Source organism: Zootermopsis nevadensis, unplaced genomic scaffold (assembly GCF_977971745.1).
Source record: "Zootermopsis nevadensis isolate Lab colony 2312 unplaced genomic scaffold, Znev_1.0 Znev_ptg000001l, whole genome shotgun sequence".
NCBI classification, from domain to species: Eukaryota; Metazoa; Arthropoda; class Insecta; order Blattodea; family Termopsidae; genus Zootermopsis; species Zootermopsis nevadensis.
The window spans coordinates 7044298-7061033 of record NW_028259133.1 but is presented as its reverse complement, the minus strand read 5'-3'; positions in this window follow the sequence as shown (position 1 = coordinate 7061033).

Here is a 16736-nt window from a genome sequence, read left to right as displayed (position 1 = left end):
CCCCGGGGCAAAATGGGGCAAGTTACTTTCTTGTAAAGAAATTAATATTTAAAAGAAACTTTAACTCTTATAACTAAACTAATAAATCTAAATCTAAAATATACAATAAATCCACACAATGTTCCTTCATGAGTTTATCTTTATTATTGTCCCTTCCACAAGCCTCCAAAAATCAAGTTCCCTGTTCTGCCCTGGGCTCCCCTATACTGTGATATTGAGCAATTAGAAACAAAGCCTGTTCAGATCTCCTGCAGTTACCGGCTACACTGAAAGAAGAATTTTGCTTTTCTCTTCAGATAACGCAGGCAAGTGTGTGTTTAGTATCTTTGATTATTCCACAACAGTCTAATAAGTAAGACTGTGTTTTGGACTTTGCCCATAGACTAAATATAAGATTATAAAACGAAAACTACTATTTTTTCGTAAGTGGTTGAGGAATCGTTATCTCATGCCTTCAAAGAATCTGTTTCGTTCATAAAGTGTTACCATAAACACACAAATTCTACTAATGAGTTCGAACGAGTAATTTTATCGACATACGTATTACTCAGATCGATATTCCCAGGACTACAAGGCTCCTGTCAGGCTACGGAAGAAGGTGAAATGCGTGCTCTTTACACTGGAAGTGCTTTAGTACGAGAGCTTCTGCAGATTGACTAAGATTAATACTATACGTCATAATTTTCTTCTGTGAGCCGGATTGCAGTGTCAATGAAGTGCCTGCCTGAGGAACGCAAGGCCAGAATTCTATCTCCAGCTGTTGTGAGTGATTTTTCTCTTCGCCACCGCGTCCAAATCGGCTCTGAGGCACACCCATTTTCCTATCTAATGAATAACGGCGGATTTATGCACGCAAGAGCTCAAGACGACTGGAGCTTGGAGCTGACCACATGCATCTATCTCGTGCTTAAGTCTGAGAATGCGCGACGAAAAAAGAGAACAATGTCGTTAGACTACGTATTCGAATTACTTTCATGGGAATCGGAACATGGCCTGTGTCATAAGCAGGCTTAAGGTTGTTTTTCCTGACAACCAACTATAGCATAATAGTATGATTTTATTGTCATCATTATTTTCTTACACAGTGAGAAAATGTTATATGAGAACTTCGTATCTATTTCTTAATAAAAAAATTCTACCGAACGTCACGGCCGAATGGTTAGAACTTCTGTTTCATATTTTAGAGGTCGCAGGTTCAAATTCGTTCTGGATTCCGGCGAGTCTGTCTGAGGTTTGTCGTGGTTTTCATCAGCCTCTGTAAATAAGTTCCGCGATAGCACCTTCAATTTGGCTATGTCTGCTTTTTTCTATATTCTTATATATTCTATATTTATTCCACTATTGAGAAATTATATATAAAACGGGATCATATACACAAACACGTCACATTAGTACACCAACCGTAGACTCATTTAACTAACATTTAAAATGCAGTTCCCACCTGAAACAAAACACAACGCATCTTCGTTACACAGATCAGTTGTTTAATGATGTTTAGAAAAGTAATTGCTAAGTAGGATTTGGGTTTTTCACAGCAGATGGTCCGAAGAGAGCTGTCTTCTGGATTTTAGTGCCGTTACAGAGGTCCTTGCTGCCTCCATCATCAGGTATTCATCGCTACAGACGCTACAACTAAGCCGTCTTTATTTCTACAATGTTCCATGGACGTCAACAGAGACTAATGAAGTGCATTTGCTGGCTTGTTCACACTCTACCGTCAGGACAGCTATGAATTATAGTAGCCGCTACCAACATGCATAATTTAAGGTCACAGCAGTAAGTACGTGGTACATATAAGTTAGCACTGTGCTGTAAAGAGTTAAGAGTCCCCCATATCCAAACCTGTCCACTCCCTCTAATACACTACCTGGTATAATTCCTGTCTGCAATAAACCCCCTGGATTATGGAGCTGTAATTCGGAAGCAAGAAGTGATTGGCTCGTTGAACATCTTACTCATCCTGCAGTATTATATAACTAATTACATTACATAGGAGAAACTTAAATGTGGAGGAAAGCATAATTCCAAGCTGTATTCTCCGTGACTTCAGATTATAACCATTGAAAGCTATTATTGTATTTTATTTACGAAGACACAACGTTAAATGAGGGTGAAGATGGCTGTCTTCTTAGTTGTTGCTCCGTGTAGACTGGCAGACGTTTACCAGCAGGACAATAATGATGGCGGTAACAGGGACCTCTAAAATGTTAGTAAACTTCTACCAGACTACACAGCGCAAAAACCCAGCCAGACAAAGCTGCAGGCATTCCTCAAATCCTATGAAGTTACATGTGATAAGAAATATGAAGATGCTTCCATTAGGTAAACACAAACTGTTGAAAAGAAAGATTGTAACTGTAATTTTAATAAATATTCCCATGAAGGAACACAGTAGCTAGAACCGGGTGGTTAAGATTTCATGAAGTATAAATTTGCACTGCAAATAGTCGAAGGATATGTTAGCCAGTCACAGTGGCGTGGGGCTCGTGTGCTTGGACACTGGGACCCCGGGTTTGAATCCCGCTCAAGGCATCGATGTTGTCCGCGTCTTTCTGTGTTACGCTGTCCTGTGTACAGGTAGAGGCCTCTCGATAGTCCAAGGAGTCCTACGAAATGTCTAAAAAGATCAAGAAACCTCCGAAAAGAGAAAAGAGGCCCCAATGCTCTACGTAGGAGCGAAAAGTATAAAGAAGAAGAATGGTGTGTTGGAAACGGGTTTTGAAACAGCGTATGAATTAGGTTATTATCAGTGAAAATAGGACTTGCTAATGTTTCATCTAAATCCTAAATGCCCTTGCATAATTTTAACTCCGCCTAACATTTCTTGTTTACCTCTATTATTAATATTGTTCACCTTGCTATTGATAATTTTCTTTGCCACTCTTGTTTTATTATTACCTAACGTCAGCAGTGAGTAAGAAAACGACGATAATCGAGCCTCGTTCCGTCCAGTCATGTAATTAGGACAAGCCGATTATTGAAACCTGAAGAATTTTAATCATTTTAGGTATGTGCGAAGCGTGGAGTTGTTCGCATAAAGTACGAGGCACCTTCCTACGGGTTCGATATTAACTGCTCAGTTTATATAACTGTTTAAAGAACAAAATCTACTTTAAATTCCGCCTCAGTCGACACTTAGAAAAAAGAAGAATATGCTAGAAGTGTGAGGATTCTTTAACTTATTATGTTTTAATGATTTGTTATTATTAATCACAGCAAAGTAATTGAATAATTTTGAACTTTTACAAAGATATGTGTAGTAAATCTAACTACGAACAATATTCCCAATTTGGGAGTACAGAAACTCCAGATAACAATTAATGGTATGGAGTTAATTCTTATAATTTTAGTCGCTGCTTGCTGCTGATAACGTACATTGGGCTAACTCTTCACCAACGATGAACCACTTGAGGAACAAGTGGTTCACCGTTGGTGAAGAGTTGGCCTTCAAGAAAATTTTAAGCACTACGAATGACACGGAAGTCAGGGATGTAGGGAACTTTCTGTTCTATAAAGTAAGATTTAAAAGACAGGTCAAAATTGGGAATTTAGAACTGCCACTGGGATAGAAGGCACGGGGGCAATAAGAAATAGTTATGTAAATAGTATTAGAGATTAAGGAATAGTTGTAGTAAGAAGTAGTGCTAATAGTGCTACGTATGTAAGGACTGTGGCCGTGAAAACCTGGTCTTTTTCTTGATAATTTTAATATTTTTCGATCTTCCTTCATTAACTTAATGTTGCAAACGGCCCATTGAAATAAAACTAAAAATAACGTACAACCTGTTTTTATCCCTTACGCAGTTTCTTCACATTCCATCATTTTCATACATTGACCGCCTCAGCAGTATTTCTGAACGTTACCTAATTATAGAAATGCATGGTTATTCATAATTCCCTGACACATTACAAAAAATCGCTAGACGAGATTGGTTCAATGGATGGTAACATAGGAAATTCCGATGGAAATAGAAACCCTCCAGAATTATTTTACACACCTCATAAATACTCCATGTGTCCACTCTTTGTGTCGCGGCAGACATCAAGCGATAATCAATTTCCGTCCATACCGCTGCAGCAGGTTACAGTCGATTTGTGAGATGGCAGCGTCGATTCGTCTTCGCAGCTCAGGCAGATCCTGTGGTAGAGGCGGTACAAAGACATGGTCCTTAACGTACCGCCGTAAGAGTTAATCGCTTTGCATTAGGTCAGGTGATCGGGTTGGCCAACGAAGTAGTGCATGGTCATTGGCAGCTGTGCGTCCGATCCAACGTTGTGGCAAAAGCTGATGGAGATAGCCGCGGAGCCCCAACTTGCTGATGAATGAAGTTATCGCTGTTACCATGAAGCTGCGTCATTGGCCATTCCTGCAACATTTCAAGATAGGACATGCCAGTGACGGTTGCCTAGGCGAAGAAGAATGGCCCGTACACCTTCTCTTTGGATATGATACAGAAAACGTTTAGTTTCAGTGAATCCCGAATGTGCTCAATTGTGGCATGTGGATTATCACTTCCCTATACAAGCACATTATGTCTGTTCACCTTCGCATAAACGTGAAACGTAGCTTTCTCGCTGAAAATCAGTTTTTCAGCGAAACCGTCTTCCTCCAAGTGCTGCTGCAAACTTGGAGATTTTCTCTTACTGTCAGCATGTCGCATGTTACCATCCTCTGCACCATTCAAGTCTGGCGATATTTTGTAATGTGTCAGGGAATTATGAATAATCCTGTGTATATATATATGTATACGCACACACACAAATTGGTTTTATACTCCTGGTACTTCATAATTTCTAGATTTGTTCCTTTGTGTACAAGAATTATGGCAAAGAACAGGTGCCCTTCACCAAAGCAAATCACTCAGCCCCTCCCAGTCTTGCCGTACTCAACTACACGAATCTGGATATTATTGACTGGACTGACGTCTCGTGGAACAACTGGAAATACTGGGAATTAACACGTGTTGGACCACGTGACTGCATCATGTGTCTGCTGTGTGCTAAAACTCGTTCCGATACTGCACATCGTTTTGTTGCTACAATATGTTTATTTTTACAGTGCTGTGTATGTCAGTGAAAGAATAGTGAGAAAAGCAATATTTAGTCGAATAACTAGACGTATTACGGGAATATTATTTACTGGTCACGTGTCTTGAGTCTTGTGAAACGAAGCGTCTACGGTAGCATTAATATTTTCATGACACTACATTTCCTGGGTTGTTGAGACCTGTAATTTGGTAGACGCTTGGCGGCGAGTCAGAAGTGCTTTCTGACACCCAGAAAATTGCCAATTCACATATTCATGGCCTTAATTTGTAGAAATGATACAGTTACAGTTTAATTCGCTCATATCCACGGAGACGCAATAATTTTATTTTCTTCGCTAGGTAGCACGGTAATTCAATCAGGCTCCTTCAACAGAATAAACATTCTTTTGATATTTCTGTGGTAAAAAGAAAACAAGTTGAAGACTTTTGGTTGGCTACAGAAGATATTACTAGATTGTAGCACTAATAGCTCTTAAGATTACAGAATGGTGGTATCAAGAGCGATGTCTTCTTTAGTCGTCGAAGATTATCGTTGATAAAGGCTTAATGCCACAGGATTCTCCTTTATACTTGAATAATTCGCCGTGTTTATTTAAGAAGAACGAGTTTGAAGATGTGATCAGTCATGCTCCAGCTGTTGTGTGGGAGAAAATGTAGTTCATATTACAACGAATTTGTTCCAGCACAATCACCTTTGAAAATGACGTTAGAAAGGCAGACGAACGGACACAGCGGAACAATAACATATTTTTCGTAAGAAAGCGTAAAAAGCTTGAGTGACAAAGTAAAATCGAAGTTGACTGTGTTTTAAGCGCTCTTTACCCTTTAGCTTCAAAGAAGAATTTCTTATGGGCCCGTCCATGTCTGTCATCACACAATTACAACAGAGACACTGATGGGCCTTGTTGCAAGAATGGCCTTTTATCACATTTTTGAAACAATGATCTTGCACAGCTTTGTTATAAAACTAACTTCGGTTTCCATCGTTGCCTGCATTTGAAGATGGCTGTCTTCTGGGTTGTTGCGCCGTGTAGTCTGGTAGACATTTATCGACCTCCATCATCAGGGCGATGGAGGCAGCAATAACCTTTCAAACTTCGATAAACTTCTACCAGACTACACGACGCAACAACCCAGAAGACAGCCATCTTCGTAATCAGAACCGTGAAAACATCAAATTCTACTAAGCTATATTTTTAATAAAATGAATATAAATTTGTACTATTAAAAATGAACAATATCACTACATGCAGCCTCGATCAGACTAATGTGACCCAGATACCCAGCAAGTCAACGCATTTTTTTAATGAAAGTACTATCTTTAACCAATTCTAGACAGTTTTTATGGCTGTGTAGGACTGTACGTCGTATAGAATACCAGGCGCATTCATCTCTATGTCGCATGTAAAAGTTAGGGTATTTAAGGTCCCTTACACAGTGCAGATTACAGGCTCTCAAGTAAACAAACGAAGAGGTAAGACATGAAAAAAGGACATATAAAACATTTTTATTTTTCGTTTGTCATAACAATTGGGGGAGCATAAAGAACTGCGCATCAGCATGCTACAGGCCTATTCAGTATCAATCAAGAACACTCTTTTCTTTAAAGAACCCTAACACGAAATTATGATTGACCTCCATGCGATTGCACAGATAGAAATAAGTAAAATCTATAATCATGTTCACTCTGTTCCTGTCATTAGCATGTTAACAGATAAAGATAAGGTTGGTTGGAAATTTGTAAGTCATGTAGTACAGCATTTATATCATGAATGTCATATTTTCATGGCATTATTAATATATAGCAATCACACCACACTGACAACATGAAATCTATAATATACACCCGTCTACCCATGCTATTTCCTCCACTCTGCCTGATGGATGGTAGGAAGTTATATGCGGTTTAATAAATGACAACAATCTATGTCCGACGATTTCCCGCCCCTAAGCTAGCATGTACATTTTAATATCAATTACCATTTAAAATTCTACCCTAAAACAATTACGTGCTACGGCAAAAAAATTGAGCCGTAAATGCGTCCAACCCCGTTCAATAAACTCTTCAAACCTTCACGATAACCCTCGAGTCAAGATCACACTGAATGCTAAACCCCTGCTGCCGCCAGTTGCCTAAAATCTCTGAAACAGCGAACGTGAAAACATGTATTCATAAGCAGAACGTTTATTCTTTGCCGAAAAAAAAAAATAAATATGTTCGTGAGACACTTAGCAATGCGTGACCTGACAAGGAAGCAATATATAAGATAAAATTTCAATGGCGAGAAACAGAATTTCGAGACATATGAAGAGCTTATGTGTCTTATAGAAAGTGACGGATCTGTTACAAATCTGTTCTCTAGCTTTTTTTCTAAAGTGTGAAAACAAAATTAAAACTAACTTGTTTGTCTTGTTACATTGATGTTAGCAAGCTTATTAATATTATAGAATATGAGAATATGAAAATGAATTAATGTGGTACAGTGCAACATATAGTGACGTATTCTTGTGGACGGGGTAATGAATTCGGTACTGTATCACACGCACAGCTACATAGCACACCAAGATTTCGAACGACCAGCATAAAAAAATTCAGGTAAATGTTACGACTCCAGAAAAACAATATCACTACTGGAAGATACCTTGGACTACATGCATGTACACATTAAAACAACTTTTAAAAATTATTTGTTTTCAAATCTTGCAGATATTTTAAATTGCAATATTTTTAGACTTGATGATGGCAATATAGTAATCGAGACATATAGTATAAATGTAAACAAGACAGACATTACACAGTAGTAAAAAGTGTGACGGAAACAGGTGCCAAGAGTGACGGTGCAACAATACGAATTTTATATTACGGTAATGAACATTTGGTTTCATAAAATATGGGTTATACACGACTACAGTTTCACTGGTGAATAAAACATTTATGAAAACACATAGACACTACTTGAACGTCATCTGCAAGAGAAAATCTCAACGTTTGTTCTGAACGTTAAATGTATTCAACATGGGCACCATTTCCACATGCACAATGTCCAAGCAATATTCCTGCTTTATCCATATAAACTGCAACGTCTCAACGTCAACTGTTACAATAGCAGTTTAATTCAGTCCTTTAAATTATTGATGTCGGCCACCAGAGTTCGGTACACATAATCGTTTGTGTATCCCCATACTTACTTACAATACTTAGACGACCCGTTCTTCAGTGCCTTGAGCATCTGCGGGTCCCAACATTCGTTGGCTTTGATCTATGGACATTCGGTAGGACTCCTTGGACGAGTGATCGGCCCGTCGCAAGGCCTCTACCTGTACACAGGACAGCACAACACAAAAAAATGCGGACAAACATCCATGGTTTGAGTGGGATTCGAACCCACGGTCCCAGTGACCAAGCGGCACAAGGCCTACGCCTCACACCGCGCGGCCACTGCGGACCCCATATGAAAATAATTACAGAGTGTGATATTAAGTAACCTGGCCGGCCAAGAGATGGGACCACCACGGCCAATCCAACTGTTAGGGAAATGTGATTAACATAAGCACGCATAATCTAATTCCAGTGTGGTGATGCGCCGTCTTACAGGCAGAACACGGCAAGATGCAGTTCTTGTATCTCTGCCTAGACAAAGTTTTCCAGCACATACAGATAATTGCTGAATGTCAATCTAGCACGAGTGTTTTATGATCTCGATTCGGGTACGTTCTGTTTGTTTATATTCCCTGCAACGTTGAATGAAGCCTTATCAGAGAACATGATTTTGCTAACGGATTCGTTGTCTTCGTCCAGTTTCTCAAGCGTGATCACTGTAATTTCTTTACGGGCTACCCTATAATCTGGCGTAATTGCCTGCAGCACTTGCAACTTGTAAACATACAAGCACAAACTTTTTCGTAACACTCGGTGCACTGTCAAATGCGACATTTGCAACTCAAGAGAAACGTCTTTGGACCTGTTCATCCGACTTCGTTTCGATAAACCAATCCACGCTCTGTGCCTTCGGCGGGTTCATGGCAGCTGACCTGATTCACAAAGACGGATACAGTGCAGTGGAAAACAGCAGGTATTACCATCTACCGGGAGCTCGAGAGTTTCACTTGCAGGTGACGCTCAAACAGTGTGGCTTTGTATTTTCATACAGGTTTTATTCACGAGTAAAATTTTGAAGATATTTATATACACTCTGTATGTTCAGTAGTGGTCTAGAAGTAAAGAGAGGAAACTAAGTATATGTTGACATATCGTCACCAGAATGTGGGGCATAAATATATCTAATGCATCCTTTTAAAATGTGGCAAAGTTAAGACATTTGGGAGGACAGTAACAAATCAAAATTTGATTTGTAAGGAAATTATGAGCAGATTGGGTTCGGGCAATGCTTGCTACCATTCAGTTCAGGCCATTTTGTCTTTTCATCTAGTGTGTAAAAATGCATATACAGAAGTACACAAATCTATGACTTTGCCTATGGTTTTATATGGCTGTAAAACTTGGTGTCTGACCCTAAGGGAGGAACGTAGGCTACGAGTGTTTGAGAAAAGGGTGCTGAAGAGAATATTTGACCTAAGAGGGATAAATTACTAGGAGACTGGAGAAAGCTGCATAATGAAGAGCTTCATAAATTGTGCTCATCACCATGCATAATTAGACTGATGAAGTCAAGGGGGATTAGATGGGCAGGGAACTTAGCCCGCATGACAGAGGAGGAATCCATATAGGATTTTGATGGGCGAACTAGAAAGGAGGAACTACTAGGAAGATCTAGATGTAGATGATAGGACAATATTAAATTGGATCCTAGAGAAATAGGATTCGGTGGTATGAACTGAATTCATCTGGTTCGGGAATAGGGATTATTGGCGGGCTCTTGTGAACACGGTAATGAACCTTCGGATTTCATAAAATGTTGGGAATTTTTTGACTGGCTGAGCGACTGTTGGCTTCTCAGGAAGGACTCAGCTTCATGCAGTATGTAAGTACGTATCTTGAGTACAGGAATGGCGTATAATGCCTCAAGAACAACCATGCTTCTTGGAGTTAGGTGTACACGCGATAGAGCCAAGTGGCATGGTCACCGGGAGAAATACCTATCGGACTGTCGTTTGTCTGCACTTGTTACTCCAGTAATGTACAGCTCAGAAAACAATCCTTTTAAGAGGGAAGACTGTTGTAGCCCTTGACACGTAGCCTACATAGCGACGAGCGATGATAGTTCAGCTGCTTTCCATTTAAAATTCATTACAAAAGCTTTTCACTGAAGCGATCAGACCACCGCGGAAGTCGGTATCCTTTTTATACACACAAATTAATTGACAAGTTTATGTCAATATTTGTGACGTACCAGTTTGGTGTAGGAAGTAGCACGTACCAATATGTTGTCTATATTCAAAGTCTAAAGATTTCTGACAACGTTACATTATATTGTGTAAATTGCTATTTTATGCTTTGTCTGTCGTATAAATTATAAAATTATGGTACCATAATATTTCGGAAGCTGGACGCATGCCTATCTTCAGGTGGAAAATGGAGGTAAAGAACAGAAAGCCTCTCTGCTTGGCCCCCTTGATGATCGGGCGTGAGACACAGGTCTGAAGACGGAAGCATGTCTAGCTTCCAAAATCCTGTGGTTTCTTAATTTTATAATTTAGACAATGAACATAGTCAAAATGAACAATTCTACATGATCTCTACACATCTTAACCTTTTCCAAATTCAGACTTCTTCACGCTAAAAAGGTATGTTATTTATTTACATGTAACAGCTGCTAATTACATATTGTTTTTTATTTAGCCCCTATTAAATAACACTTAATAATATATATTACAGTGTAGCCATAGGAATATTTGTGCCACTTTATGTCTTTAATGTTTTAATCTTAATGTTTTGAAAACTCGTTTAATAGTGTTGGAGATAACTTTCAAACCGAAATGTATATGTGAAAAATAGTATTTTATCATATTCCGTACGATAATTACCTACTTAACTCCATAATAAACAGAATCATCCTCTACAATCTTATAGTGACTCGGAAAAGAATGTCTTGGGATCCAGTTTAAAAGGGCCCGCCATTTAATAGTATCCACACGAAGTTGAGTCGAACTCACATTCTCATATACCACTATATCTCTAACATTCATTTCAATATTTTTCTTCCATCTAGTCCTAGTTACCACGGTGGTCTAGCGGTTAGAACGCTGGCCTTGTAATTCTGGGGTCTCGGGTTCGATTCCCGGCGGTGCCAGAATTTATAACTTGTGTTGGGCAAGGCCGTGGTCTAGGCAACACGGAGTTTTCCTCCGGGGGCTTCCCCGGTTTCTCCGTGGCATCCCAACAATTACTCCATTCACACACAGAAGAAGGCAATGGCAAACCACTTCTGAATCATCTGCCAAGAACGTATATGTACAGGTCTCAGTCCGAGAAAAGGATGGAAGGATCCTTTTCGTATGGACCTGTCGTCTGACAGAACACTAAATAATAATAATAATAATAATAATAATAATAATAATAATAATAATAATACCCCACCAACAGCAACGCAGGTCGAGTCATTCTGGAAGAAACTCTATGAGACTAGATTTCCGTTGAACATAGATTCTCCGGCCATTGGCCTCGTTAGGCAGTTCTGCGATCGCCATTTAGAGGATGAATATGTGCCCCTAGTGATCACCGAACAAGATGTGAAACGTGCCTTTACTGGCAAAAAGAACTTTTCTGCTCCTGGAATAGATGCCATCAATAATTTTTGGTGGAAAACTTTCACGAGCACACACAAACATTTATCTCGTATCTTTACATCTTTTTTGTGTGATACAGAGCCCATTCCACCTTGGTTAACAGAAGGGCGCACCGTTCTTATTCCGAAGAAAGGAGATTTGTCTAATCCGGAAAACTACCGACCTATTACCTGTCTTAATACTGTATACAAGGCGTTCACCTCCATCTTGAACGAACGCATACTGCACCATATTGACGCTATCTGGAAAGAGGTATATGAGCAGCGGGGTTCGAAACGTGGCATTGCAGGTTGCAAGGACAATCTGTTGATTGACAGATGCATCTGTCAAGATGCGGTCCATTATAAGCGCAACCTGTCAATGGCCTGGGTGGACTACAAAAAAGCTTTTGACACAACTTCTCATGAGCTAATTGTCATCTTGCTCAAAGTGCTGAAAGTCCAACCTGACATAGTGAGATGCATTGAAAATATACTACCGCTCTGGAAAACGCGCTTCATTCTAACATCTGGGAAGCGTGTAGTGTCAACCGAGTTGGTATGCTACCACCGCGGAGTGTTTCAAGGTGACAGCTTGAGCCCTCTTCTTTTCTGCATCTCGCTACTTCCTCTTTCCGTTGTACTAAGACGTGAGCGTGGCTACATGTGCGGTGCACCGTCCATCCGTAGGCACAAAGTCACACACCTTTTCTATATGGATGACTTAAAACTTTATGCTGCCAGTAACAGTGGCATTCAAAGTGCACTGAACACCGTGCAAGTATACACTCAGGATATCGGCATGGAATTTGGATTGGACAAGTGTGCAGTTCTGCATTTGAAAAGGGGAAGAAATAGGGATTTCGGCGAAGACGTGCAACTCGTGGACGGAAGCATCATACACCATCTTGATGCCGAAGAGTCCTATACATATCTTGGTGTGAGTGAGAGTCACGTCCAAGATGTCTCCAAGGTCAAAGAGGCTCTGTGCAGCAAGTATAGACACACCCTACGACAGATTTGGAGTTCCGAGCTCTCTGGTAGAAACAAAGTCACTGCCACCAACATGCTTGCTGTTCCGATCCTGCTCTATACTTTTGGAGCAATGAAGTGGACAGTTAACGAGTTGAAAAACCTGGACAGGGCCACCAGAAAAATGATGACCATGCACCGAAGTCTTCACCCTAAATCTTCTGTCCAACGCATATACCTCCCGCGTTATCTTGGAGGTAGAGGTCTCTTGGGTCTGGAGAATCTTCACAACAGGATAGTTCTGGGCACAGCTCATTCCATCATTAATAGCTCTGACCCCCTTTTGACATTCGTATGTTCGCATGAGTCTGCGGGTGTAGGGGCTTTTATATATCAGGCGGCAAAGAGAGCAGCAAATGACCTCGGACTTGACTTCGACATCAGCTCAGTTGTACAGCGAAGACAGTTGCCCCTCTTGACACTGATGTCAGATCAATTCAAGGACACTGTTAAGAAGGCTGAGCAAACTTTGTTGCTCAAACAACATGCAGATAAACCCATGCATGGGGCCTTCTTCAAAAATGTAGAAAAAATGGGCTTGTCAAAAGACCTGACGTTCGCCTTTCTACGGTCGGCTGGACTAAAGTCTGAAACCGAGGGTTTCATCTTAGCGTTCCAAGATGGTGTGGTAAACACACTTGTGTACCGCCGAATGGTGATGGGTGTGGGGGTAGTGGATACTGTCTGCAGGGCATGCCGAATGCAACCAGAGACGTTGATGCATCTATTGTCGGCATGTAAACATTATGCCAGCTGCGCCTACATTCATCGACATAACGCTGCTTTACGTATACTCTACTACCACCTGAGACACTTTTACGGCATAGATGAGACACCCGTTTTGCCGTACGCTCCTGGGGACATTGAGTCCGTCGTTGAGAACGACAAATGTAAAATTTATTGGAACTATTCGTTCCCCACTACCAGGCAGTTAACAGCCACTAAACCTGACATCGTTCTCATCGATACCTCTGAATGCACCATGTATGTCATCGAGTTTTCGGCCCCGGCTGAAACCAACATAGTTGTGAAGGAGACTGAAAAACGGACCAAGTATCAAGACCTTGTGTTTGAGCTAAGACAGCTGTACCCAGGATTCACTGTCAAATTAATCGTCCTTATAATTGGAGTTCTTGGAGGAGTCAAGTCGTCACTGCTGGCTAACATCAAGCTCATTCCGGCATGCCAGCGTAACGCTGAAGCATTACTCAGCCGGATGCAAAAGGCCGTGCTTCTTGGGTCGCTCCGACTACTACGTGCGCACGACCCCAACTCACTGTAGCCGCCCATCTCGTGGTTCGAGCCGTGACTACAGTTTCATCTGGGCTGCAAGCATCGGAGTTATGACGGCAACACGCCTGAAGTTTTTGGCTGCTTGTGGACCAATTAAACAATTCATAATAATAATAATAATAATAATAATAATAATAATAATAGTCCTATGTCTTCCAAGTGGGCTCTTTCCTTCACTTTCTGACTAAAACAATTTAAGTATTTCACATCTGTGTTTTGAATGTTCAGACCATCTTATATCTCTTTATTTGACCTTCCTGCTGTAATTTGTTAAAGTTTACAAATTATTTAGTCCTTGTTAAACACAGCGTATTCTGTAATTTATTGCATTTTTTAAATAACATCTTCGCCCTAAATTTTCCAGGTGAATGTAATGTGTTTACTTAAGTGCCCTGACGGTTTAATTATAGACTTCCAATTATAATTACTTGTGTATGGGATAGTTATTTCGAAATGATAACGCGTCATAAGAGAGGAAACTGTACAGTACTTAGTCCTGTTATTCACACCGCTTTATAGCAGGCAACGTTAAAACATAACATCATTAACAATTACTTCGTACATTATATCCTAATCTGTTTGTAGTCATGAAGATGTTGGGATATGGGATATAAAATTCAAACCGTATTTATAGGAGGCGTTGATATTCTCATCCTTTTTTAATGATTGAAAATACTAGTAGTAAAAATCACATTTTCTCAGTAACTCGATTTGTTTCTGCGTATTTGTTATGATGAAAACATTTTCTGTTTACTATGCTGTACAAGCCGGCGCAGTGGCCACGCGGTCTGAGGCATGGTCCTCGTGTGCCTGGCCGCTGGGACAGTGGGTTCGAGTCCCACTCAAGGCATGTATGTTTGTCCGCTTCTCCTCTTCTAGTCTGGCGGGTAAAGACTGGCCACGGAAGTCAAGGCGAAACCACCGTGGTACTTTCGCAAGAAAACCCCGAAAGGGGTCACGACGGTCAAGCTGACCATACATGATGAAAAAAAGAGGCTGTACTTGAGTAGTAAATACGTGATGGAAAAATCCTATATTCATCAGTTTCCTTTGCATTAACTACTTTGACCTCCATGTAAGGATCAGACGTGTACGGCCACTAGTATTGATGATTGTGTGCTAACGTTTTGGAATTCGTTGCAGGAATGGTTCTGAATGGTTACCTGCAGTAACTAACTGTGAGTTTTGGAGTGCTGATATGTCAAAGCCCGTGATTTCTTATTGTTTACTTAATAATTTCTGCAGGTGGTGTAGCAGAATTCTCCACTTATTGTATTGATAGTACTGTCTTGCATGGCTTTTTCGAGTCTCTTATAGGTGTATTTCACGTAAGTTTAAGTGGCGTATTTGTCAGATTGTCTTTTCTATAGGACCACTTCAATTATAAATTTCTATCGCAGATATTAAAAGTGTAACACGTTGCATAAATTAAGTATTATTACTGACGAAGAGTAATAATTTATTACTAGCCGGACTGAGTAAAGCTGCTTGCCGCAATAATAATTTCAAATGGAGTAAAAGGCATTGACATTCTTTATTTACATTTTAATAAGTATGATAATCATACCACTTAATTCATTCCCTTTTTCCTTTTATTCTTTAATTGGATCCGTTATGTATTTTTATAGTTTAAGCACAGAAGCACACTTAGTGTTAACTAGAACATGTTCGAAACCTTGGAGATGAGGTCTTTCGAAGATGTAGTTAGTTAAACAACATGATTACCCCTTTATAACTAACTACTAAATACACTTTTAACCTTAAAGCTTGACGTATTATCTCCTCTACTCCTACCTGATAAATATAATTTTCTACCGAAAAAAATCGAAAGATAATGTTTGTCGCTTATTCTCCACACTGTAATCAATAACAATTCTAAGTAATCTCTTGATCTAATGACATGAAGCGCCAATACAAAAACATGCAACGTGTTCTTATCTTGATGACATTAATTGAATTATAATTGCAATCCTATATTTACAGTAAGGGCCGCTGTTGTGACGCGATCTGAGGCAGGGACATCGTGCTCCTGGCCGCTGGGACCGTGGATTCAAGTCCCACTCAAGGCATATATGTTTGTCCGCGTCCTTACTCTTCCAGTCTGATGGGTTAAGGCTGGCCACGGAAGGCAAGGCGAAACCACCGTGGTATCTTCGCAAGAAACAACCTCGGAGTTGCAAACCAATCCTAGGATTGATAACCAAAAAGTGATAGTGGAACCACGGTTCCGGAGAATTTGACGTAAATACGTCTATACCGAAAGGAAGTTTATATATTGTCTTTATTCTAAATATTTACTTTACACATACTTTACAATTGAGTAAAGTTTGATTAAAATATTGTTTATTTAACTTGAAATAGTTACGCTTATGATGGGTCTGTGGTAGATGAATGTAATTCAATTCAATTCAATTCAATTCAGTTAATTTATTTACGTGTTTGCCAACAGCAAGAAGCCAATATAAAGTAATGTAATGAATGTAATGTAACGTTTCCTAGGTAACAACAATGCTGAGTAAACAGATGACGTTTTCTATGTAACAACAATGCCGAGTAAACACGACGTTTCCTAGGTAACCAGGTAATACTTTTTCGTTTCCTAGGTAACAGTAATACCGAGAAAACAATTGACGTTTCC